Genomic DNA, 10,602 nt, shown 5'->3' with positions numbered 1-10,602 from the left:
CATCTAAACTCTGAAACTATTGAGGAAAATATTATTTAATTAATTATTTATTTATTTATTTTTTATGTATTTAGCTCAGTGTCTGCAGAGTCTCACTACACAGATCAAATCATAGTGATTCCTGTTTTCAGCCTCCCAAGTGCTGGGATTACAGGCACACGACATGAAACTGGGTCTCCATCACCTTCTTAGCATACTCCAGGGGTGGGGTGGCACAGCACACCAGGGATCGAACTCCTGACCCCTGTTTCTGCTTAAGCAGCGATATAATCTGCTGAGCTATCTGACCAATTCTCTTCAGTAAAACTGTAGACAGAAGCAAAGAATGATCACTCAAAATTAAATAAGAACAAGAATTTGAATGCTTCTTTACACTTCAGTGGTTTTTAATAAGTTTGTAGGAAAACATTTGTACAACCACATGATACATATCATTCACAACTGCAAGGAAGCAAACATGGACCATACAAAATCCTGAAGATTTAAGGACAGCGGAAAACATTCCCTGTCAATGAGAGTAGAAAATGGTCCTTCCATGTGAAGGCTCTTTGCAAATAGCTTATTGATGAGAAGACAATAGTGGGCAAGAATGTGGGGTGTTCACAGTCCTGGTCAGAGCATGATGTTTTCCTGCACCGTCTGAGGATGCTTCCATCAGTTTCATCTCCTGCCACTCTCCCCCGGGGATAAAGATGGCTTGTAGGCCCAGATGGCACCTTTACAGAAAGCTTCAAAAAGGAAGCTAAGAACTATCAGCATTAGCCAAGTGTGTAGTGAGGGCCTCTGGAGATTGCTCAGGAAAGAGCTCAACTGCCAGCCTGGCCCACTGACTCCTCCCAGAAGTTTTACTTCCACACTCTTTCTGCCAGGGCCACACCTCTTGCCTGGCTAAATAGCCATCTACTTCCCCAAGGCACTACAGAGTTGCTGCTTATGATCAACTGAGTAATCTGGACATATGTGAATCCTGTAGGGAAAGCATGTCATTAAACATTTATCCTAATCCACAGAATGCACAGTGTAGGGAATGAATCAGTGTTCATGCTACGACTATGGGAGGTAGTGGCATTTCACTGTGGGTCCTACCACCAGACAAAGAGGGACTGTAGGACAGGGTGCTGGTAGAGGGGTAGGTTATACACATAAAGGGAAAACAGGTTCCTGGGAAATCTCTGTACTTTGTAATCAAATTTATTGTGAGCATAAAGATTGCTGATTCATAAACTTTGTTAAATAGACATGGTAGCAACATTCTGGCAATGTTTTACAAAGTGTAAAGCACAGTATCATGTGATTGTGAAACTTTGCTCTTAGATATATTTTCAATTGCTTTTCAATTCTGTAACATCAAAATTGATGGAGTCCTCTGTTTACATTAAACTCATTTCACAAACAGATTCATTCTACATATATTTGTGTCCACTGATGAACTCTACATTGGGTAAAAGAGGACAACGTTGATCTTCCTCTCATGAGCAGGAATAAAAAAAAATATTTCCCAGAATCGTGAATCAAATGCAGTTTGTGAGCTGAGACAACGTTGCATGTGTCCTAATGAATACATTACCGGAACTGCTTCTTTCAGGCTTATTAGTAGAGAGATTTCTTGCTTCCTTGTATTTTAAATGGGAGGTGTGCTGTTCAATTTCTCACTGCTGTGACAAACACCTGACAAACAAGTTAAAGAATGAAAGGTTTATTTGATTCACTTTCCACAGGTCTCAGTTCATATTTGGCAGCTCAAGGTATCAAAAGTTATGGCAGAGGATGAGATTTCATGGTGACAGAAAACACCAAAAACAACAAGAGGGGAGGTGTTGATCTTCATATTCCATTCTACTTCATGCCAGCTACTCAGGCTAGGGCTGCTGTAAACTTCTCAACCATAACCTCAGCATTAGACTGTAAGCAAATCACCAACTGTAGTTTTAGCTGCCTGCACAATCCCATGACCATGACAGCATAAGGCTTTGCAGTGCATTAGACACCAAGCGCTGGAAAGGTCAACTGAAGTGAGCACTCCACAATTAGCCTGTTCAATTAGGATGCAAACCTGTTTCTATCTTTCCTTTCCTCAGTTCCAGCACCAATTTTTCTTATCACAACTTTAGTCTCCACAACTCTCACACTTCATCATCTAGGCAGCTGCTCTTCCTTCTGAGTTTCTGACACATGCAGGATGTGGGTCACCACACTGTGTCTCTTGCACAGTAATACACAGCCGTGCCGTCAGACTTCAAGCTGCTCAGCTCCATGTAGGCCGTTCTGGAGGACTTATCAGCAGTGAGGGTGGCCTTGCCCTGGAACTTCTGAGCATAATTGGTATAGCCATTGCCAGGGTAGATATACCAATCCACTCTAGTCCTTGTCCTGGACGCTGTTGTACCCAGTGCATAGCGTAGCTGGTGAAGGTGTACCCAGAAGTCTTGCAGGAGACCTTCACAGAGTCCCCAGGCCTCTTGAGCTCAGCCCCAGACTGGACCAGCTGCACCTGCCCCAGGGCACCTGAGGAGAGAAGACAGAAGTTGGAGGCAGGGCCCAGTGATAGCTCTGGTCCCTTCCTCAGAGCTAGGACTAGAGATCATCTTACTTTTCAGAGCTGACACCAAGAAGAAGATTCTTCAGGCCCAGTCCATGTTGTGAAGTTGCGTTCTGGGGAATCTACAAAAGCCAAAGATAGTTGCAGAATGCTCTGGTACACAGAGCATCCATATTTACATCAGCAGTGTCTGATTATTTGCATATTCATGAGGCAGGAAAATTCTTAGGTATAGATCTAGTCCAACATGGAACCTGGGAGAGATTTTTACATGGGGCATTCAACAACGAGATCATGAGATTCACGAACTTAATCCTGTCCAAGGAATTGGTCTCCTGCCACTCCTTACAACTGGATCATGCAGATCTTTCCATTCTGAGAATCAAGCCACCATAGGAAGTTCCTGGTCTCTGAACCCAATGTGGAAAGGTTCATAAATCACCTGAGTTTCTTCTTGGCCATCCATCCGTGTCCCTGATGCTAATTGGGCATATTGACCTCTACCTACCTGTATCAGGTATTAACAGAACCCATCATTCACTCTTAGGGAGGAACACTGCCCATCCTACATGTGTACTCAGAATAAACTATGGGCTCCTCTACTTTTATTTCTAGCCCCGTAGGTCGCCTGGGATGGTTTCCCAGATACCTGTCTGGGTTGATGATGTCCCACATGTAATACAGAAAGATCCTTGGTCCCCAGAACAGCACCGTGATTTGCAGATCAGGGCTGTGTTCCTGTCACCATCAGAAATGGGACTTCCATGTCAATCTTGATTTCATTTCTTAAATCTTGCCTAACAGTATTTGCTGATTTTATTTTGGTCTAATTCACAGTGAAACAAAGCAGAATTTTGTAGTTTCCATAGATTATATATGATATCTGTATTCCTCAACATTACCCATCGAGATTCTACAATGTCCATGTACCTGTCATATGCTCTGACCTTCCACAACCCTGCTACACACTCATTCCTGGTGTCAACAGATAGTGAAGCTCATGCTCTGTGCGTCTACCAAAATGCTGCACCATTTCAGATTGAGAGAATATGCCCTGTGTTCCAGTCTCTCACTACTGAGATACACAAAACACTAGAACCCCTCCTTTAATTTTTGACGGATTGAGTTAAATAAACTCATCTAGTGAAAAATTTATCAAAGTGTGCATTCATTCTGAACTTGCAATGTTGGATGAATTTTTGAGTGGGGAGGACTCAAGTCTTAGAGGAAACAGATGAAGCTTTCACACCTACCCACAGCCTGCAGCAGTGCACAGGAGGTGCTGAGAACCTAGCTTTTCTCCAAACTCAGATGGGTCCCTGTATGGAACAAGGATAATTTTCTAGAGTGACTGCAGCTCAGAGAATGTATTCAATGGACTCCTGAGAATCTTTCAGGGAGACCTTGATCTTCTGTCCATGTCCAAGAGTGAAGGACTCTTTTACTGACCCTGAAGGGAGACCTGAAATGTGGATAGGGAAGAAGCTTCGGCTACCCACTAGGAGGCCTGTAGATCCCTCTGGGTGAGCCCATCTAGGAGACCTGCAAGCAGCAGGAGAGCTCAAGCTTCCTTTCCATCAACTGTCCCATGAAGCCAGAGCATAAACTTTGTACAGATTCTGAGTGCAGGGTCTCATCAATCATACACTGTCAATACAGAGAGGAAACCACAAAGATGTGAAATTGTCCCAATGCAGCTTCCTTCTCTGAAACTGATGCTGGAAAATCTGGTGCTTAGTGGATCCTCTGCACCCCCTGCTGGCCGCAGAGATCCTGAAGTTTTCTCTTTGACCTAAATGGCTGTCTACTCACTGTTTCTCTAGTCTGGAAACACATAATCTCTCCCTGAATGCTCAGAATGATAATTTGTAGGCAGAGTGTGTTATTGACCTTCTCTCTACAATAATCAATAAACACTTCGTGGAAGCTGCATAATATGTGCTACCTTCACCAGGTACCAATTAGCAAGACTCAATCTTCTGCTCCCCAAAGCCTGGAAGAAACAGCACACAATAGTTCCCTAAAGGGATTCCAAAGCATCAGAGTCTGCAAAGCCTCCTCAGCACTCAGCAGGCTGCATCAGGGCTCCTCTCACTATGCCTGCTGCACCTCACACACAATGCCTGAAGACATAGAATCATCCTCCTCAGGAAACTGTCAGAGAGGTCACTTGTTCATCCTACTCATGTGCAAGCACACATTCAAGATCTATCATTTTCCATAAAGTACCATTAAAACTTTCAACAACATATCCAAACTCAGCCTAAACTCTGTGTATCTGTGTTTGATAACACCACTGAGCAGGAATACCAGGGCATCTGGGTCTGGGCTCCAGTATAGAACTGAGACACCAGGGCTGGGCTGATTCTCCTTGCCAGAGGGCGGCACTGTTGGCTGGTCACGTTGCTACACAAGCAGGTCAGGGGATGGTGGTCTCACAGAATGTAGCACACACAGTAACTCTGAGCAGTTCTGGGTAATAATGACAGCGTCAAGAAATTATGATAGCTCAGGATGTGTTACGACTTGAGGGTCTTTCTTGTCTTCTCAGACTCACGCGTGTGCCCATGTCATGCAGTTTTACTGTTAATGGAGTTTGCTTTATAATCACATAAGATTATTAAAATGTCGTGCTCAGTTGTGTTTTCTACATGGGCCTTGATGCCCTGAGGATATCACATTTATTTCCTGGAACTGTTCTCCCTTAAGCTGTAGACACACTGCTTACTGTTGTAGTCCTTGCAGGTCGAGGGAGGCTGAGGCTGAGGCTTGGAACTCTCCCTTCTTGCAGTGTCAACAAGTGTGGCATTCCTGAGCACTGCTGTTTGGTGAAGGAAAGAAAATTAGTGTTGCCACCGATGCTGGCTGATGCGTCTCTCGTTAGCTCCTGTCCGTGTCTGTGTCTCCGTCCTTCTGATTGTCATTTTCATGTACATTTTTAAAAATCTTTGGGTTTTAATTTTTATTAGGAGGGCTGTCCAAATGGTTCAGAGGATTAAAGCACCTTCAAGAAGGCACAGGAGCCAGGGGTCAGTCCCCGGGCCTGCAGTGCCAGTCCCACTGTCGGGGCACGCTGAGAAGGCAACTGAGACAGGGCGTGGTGACACGTGCCTGTAATCCCAGCCCTTGGGAGGCTATAAACAGGCATATATGATCCAATCTAATAGTGAGACCCTGAACAGCCTATATGTCCTTCCCTAAAACACAAAAAGGAAAAAAATAGAAAACAATGTAGTATTTAATTTACTATTGTCTGTATTTGTCATTTTCTGAAATAACTTGTTTCTTTAACAAGAGAAGTCACGTGATTTGAATTTTGGCATCTCAATTATTTCATGTTTATAATGGGATAATTTTTTGGCTATTTCTTAAATTGAATTACAGATAGATGATAGATAGATAGATAGATAGATAGATAGATAGATAGATAGATAGATAGATAGATAGAATGTGCATGCTTTAAATTGCAATATTGACAGACCAATGATGAGGTCTCTCATTTTTCTTCATCCTCATCAGTACCGGATGCTCCTGTAATTCTCAACCCAAATACAATTTGGTAAAAATCCATTTAATTCAAATTATTTTACTAAGCAGAAAATTTTGGATATAAACACATTGACCCTATTATTTGAAGCTTATACAACAATTTGAGGAATGGAAACTCCATAAAGAGAGAAACACATTTATCCTGATTTTCACTGGAGAGAGAAGGAAGAGCCAGAATGACAAGTGATGGCTAAATCGTGTGGTTTCTACTTTGGAAATTTAAGAAGATGTTTTATGATAGCATGGTACGTATGGATCCTTGTACTTTTTGATGGAAGTGTACTGATCAGTAAAAGACACTTTCAATCAGTGAGGTGATGAGGGATTGAAAATATGTTGGCCTATGTAAACAAGTGAATCTACAGACATATCAGAGGTAAGGTCAGAAATGTGAAATCAGAGTACTTGGAAGGAAGTATTATGTTGCAAAGAAGTCTCAGAGCCAAAGATGAAAACAACCTCCATTAAAATGTACTCTTGCTTTTTCTTCATCTCCAGTGCCCCCTGCTGGTTTCCAGCGGCCGTGCAGGGAGGTCTGTGTCTGGGCTCACACCGACAGCGCTTCACCATGTGTCTTCCGCAGTAACACACGGCCTTGTCCTTGGTTTTCAGTGAGCTCATTTTCAGATACAACGTGTTCTTCTCATTGTCTCCGGACATGTTGAACTGGCCCTTCACAGAGTCTGGGTAGTACGTGCCGCCACCATTTTTGTTAATTTCCTGATCAAATCCAGCCCCTTTCCTGGAGCCCGGTGGACCCAACGCATCCACTAGCAGCTGAAGATGAAGGCAGAGGCCATGCAGGAGAGACTCGGGACCCGCAGGTTTGCACCTGGCCTCCACCAGACTCCAACAGCTTCACCTCAGCCTAGTACGTCTGAAAACACAGAGACATCCTGCTCAGGTAACTGTCGCACAGGCTCCCTGTTCATTCCACTTATGAGCACCCACAACTTCACACTCTCTTGTTTACCATTAATCACCTTTTAATACAGCAATAATGAAAACCCAGCTCAGTCCAAATTCCACTGAGAGCACAGAGATCAAGAGTGAAAACCTGGGCTGAAGGGTGAGGGCTGAGCTGGTTCTCACCAGCGCAGCAAGGCCCTGTTTGCATGGTCGCAGCTTATACCAGCTACATTGCGGAAGCCTCACCTAGAGATGGGTGAAGAACATAGGACAGTGTTCTGGGAGACCTTTCATAATATTCCTTGTGAGGAATATAGAATTTCTTACTATGTGCATGAGTTGTAGTGAATACTGAAATCCATTAGTTTTCTCCAAATTATTTTTTGAATATAAAAAATGTGTTTGCTCATTTGCTCCATTTTTCTGATGTGCACCGAGATGAAGAAGCACAATAGACTCATGAGATATGGGCTCCCATGTGGTAAGAGCATCTCCTTTATTTGGGCCTGTGTGCTTCTCACAGTGCCAATGAGCTCCATTAGCAATTCAGACACAGAATTATTAGGATAAGTGAAGTTTTCCCACCTCCTCCTATAATGAGTGAACATGGCATGATTTCGCGCCATTCTAATGATTCACTGCATAGACAAGCAGTGTTCTTCAAGCCTGTGTTTGAGTCTGACCCAACCTGTTTTATTATCTACTTCTGTACTCATATTTCCAATCTAAAATATCCTCTTTATATATAATAATTTCAGTGTTGATGAAATACTATGCATTTTAATAGAATTATACTTTCTGTTAAGTACTGACATAAAACCAACCATTCTCATGAAAAGTAATGGGGATGTACCCATAAATTCATAGACTTTTCTATAAATTCTCTTTCATGCAATTTTTTCACAATGAGAGTGGGTTGTCTTATAGAGGAGTAAATGTCTCGTAGGGGACTTTTGGATTCAGCTTCTAGAATAATCACTATTGAGGCAGCAGCCAGAATATGCAGAGCTGAGCCAAAAGCCAAGTCCCATCTCTTTGAGCTACATGTGGGACTGTGCACCTGCACAATGGGGATGGAGGTCTCAGTGTTTTTTGTGCTCAAATGCTGCATCTTCACATCATTCTCTCTGAAGCCTGAGACACTTATGCCTGGAAGCTGCCACCGGAAGACCAAGAATCAAGTATTCTTCTATTACCTTCCAGATGTGCTTTACAAATCTCAGAAGTACCTTAAAGTGTGAGGAAGAATGTGAATTTAATTAAATGTGTGATGCGATTTAATCTGAGATCTGAGTATCTCATGAAGCATTTCCATGCAGGATGCTCTCCTGCATACAAAGGTGAAAAGAGGTCCCTCTTTGGGGGATGTCCCTGGGGGAGGATTCTGACTGAGCCCTCAGAGGAACACGTGCTCTCCCTGTGCTCCACGGCTCTGGGCTTAGGTTATCTCATTCCAGAGCAGGATTTGTAGAGAAGCTGGTCAGAGTGCTAGGTGAGTTCTCAGATGAAGGAGGACTTTACAGGTATGGCAACAATTCCATACATCTCAGATATAACAGGGAAAAAAAAAATATATATATATACATATACATATATATATATACACATGTATATATATATATATGTATATATATATATGTATATGTATATATATATATATATATATATATGTACACCCAAAATATGTCTCTGGTATATGTGCATTTATGCAAATCATTTTCTGGATGCTATCTGAAGTCAATGTTTTGTTTTTGTCCATATTACATATAAATTCTTTTTTGCTGTTCTTCACCTAAGTGTTTTCTCCTTTGCTGATCCTTGAGAGTCTTGAATCCTTTTATATTTGCAAGTGTAATGAGGAAATGGCCACATAATCCAACATGTTTAGGGCAGCACCTAAATTCTGCTATCCTTTTATTCTCAGAGGTACTTGTCTCAAATAAGAAAGTTGTCAATAGCTTTGTAGATTTTAGACACTCAGTTGACTTGAAGTTTTATTTGTATATGTGCAATGCATTAGGAAATATTTATGTTTATGTGTGACTATCAAAAAATCCTATTGCAACACGTATATTCCTCCTTTTCTCTGAAAGAAAGCAAATAGTTATACTTGTGCGATTTCATTGTTCTCTGTTTTGTGCATCATTACATGAGTCATTCATTAAATAGATGGGACCTGTTTAGTTTGCATATGGACCACACCTTGCTTTGTCATCGTCATCTTTCCTTTTTTTTTTAAATTCAGTACAGTGTCTACAGGGTCTCACTACATAGACCGGACTCATATTGATTCTCCTCTTTTTAGCCTCCCAAGTGATGGAATTACACCGGCACACCACCACACCCAGTCTCAATCACCCTTTCAGTGTGTCCAGGGTAAAGAGGGTGGTAGTTGGGGCTGGACCGTCATGGTCTGTGGTGCCTGGGATCAAACCCCAGTCCCTGCCTAAGAAGAAGTCCTGTGAAGGCTTGCCAAAGCTCTGCCTAAGCAGACACTTCAGTCTGCTGATCTATCTGGCCAGCCCTCCATCCACATCTGCATGTGCAGTGTAGTTGATTCATGTCATGGTAACTGTGAAAACTGCATGACTCATGAGTGTTCATGTGTCTCCCAGACAGATGGAAATGATTTCCATCTGCTATGCTGACGTTACTGGATTATGCAGGATTTCTATTTCTAAATTTTGAGAAACAGATATTGTTTTCTATACTGGGTGTGCTAATTCACATTCTCAGGAACAAATGCCCAGGTATTTTCATTCCTAGATTTATTTTGAGAAATGTTAAAACACTTTCTCTCTGATAATGGTCATTCTTTGATATTAAGTTCAATGATGTTCAGTGTTATTTATATATTTTTCAATTACCTCTGTATCATATAGGTGTACTTCTGAGAAATTGATGTTTAGATATTTTTAATATATTAGAATACATGCATTCTTGTGTTGAAACATTGCTTCTTATACAATGTATACATAAGTTTTAGTCAAATGGAAATATTTTTAAGTGTGCTATAATTAATCTCTTTAAGTGGGTTATTGTCTCCTGTTGTGCAGGTGCTTCTCATTTGAAAATAATCCTATTTGGCTATTTTTTCTATTTATTGCCAGTTATTTTAGGGTCTGGACCAAAACCCTGTCTCCAATCCCAGTGCTACAAACTGCTTTCTTTAGTTTATCTTTATCACTGTTTTAAAACTTCAATTTAAAAATTTTTCTGGACTTTAAAAAAAATTTAGTTGTTGATATTTTAATTTTGAAGTATCTGATTTGTATCATTTTTCTAAGGTCTCTTGCATAAATTATTTCCCAGTAATTTGAGTTTTGAAAAAAGTTTTCAAATTTCTGCTTAAGTTGAATCATTTATTTGTGAATTTGAAATGTTTCTTCCTATTTTTTATATTAAATTCACTGAGAAAGACATAGCAATGAGAAAGTTTCAGAACAGGTTGGTAGGACGGTTACAATAATTGATACATTGCATATTGTTGTCTTTGTAGTAGTTATTCCTAGTACAAGATGCAGACATGATAACTTGTATAAACACTATTAGTACAAATCTTTCTTCTCATTGAATTAAAAGAAAATAGCTGTATATCCTATTTT

General features: G+C 41.1%; 1 pseudogene; it reads right to left on the bottom strand.

Moving 5' to 3' along the window:
• Nucleotides 1-2,186: 2,186 nt before the first annotated feature.
• Nucleotides 2,187-10,602, bottom strand: part of LOC101585973 — a 42,934-nt pseudogene continuing 34,518 nt past the window's right edge.

Source organism: Octodon degus, unplaced genomic scaffold, assembly GCF_000260255.1.
Source record: "Octodon degus isolate 3935 unplaced genomic scaffold, OctDeg1.0 scaffold00284, whole genome shotgun sequence".
NCBI lineage: Eukaryota > Metazoa > Chordata > Mammalia > Rodentia > Octodontidae > Octodon > Octodon degus.
This window is presented reverse-complemented; position numbering and strand designations above follow the sequence as displayed.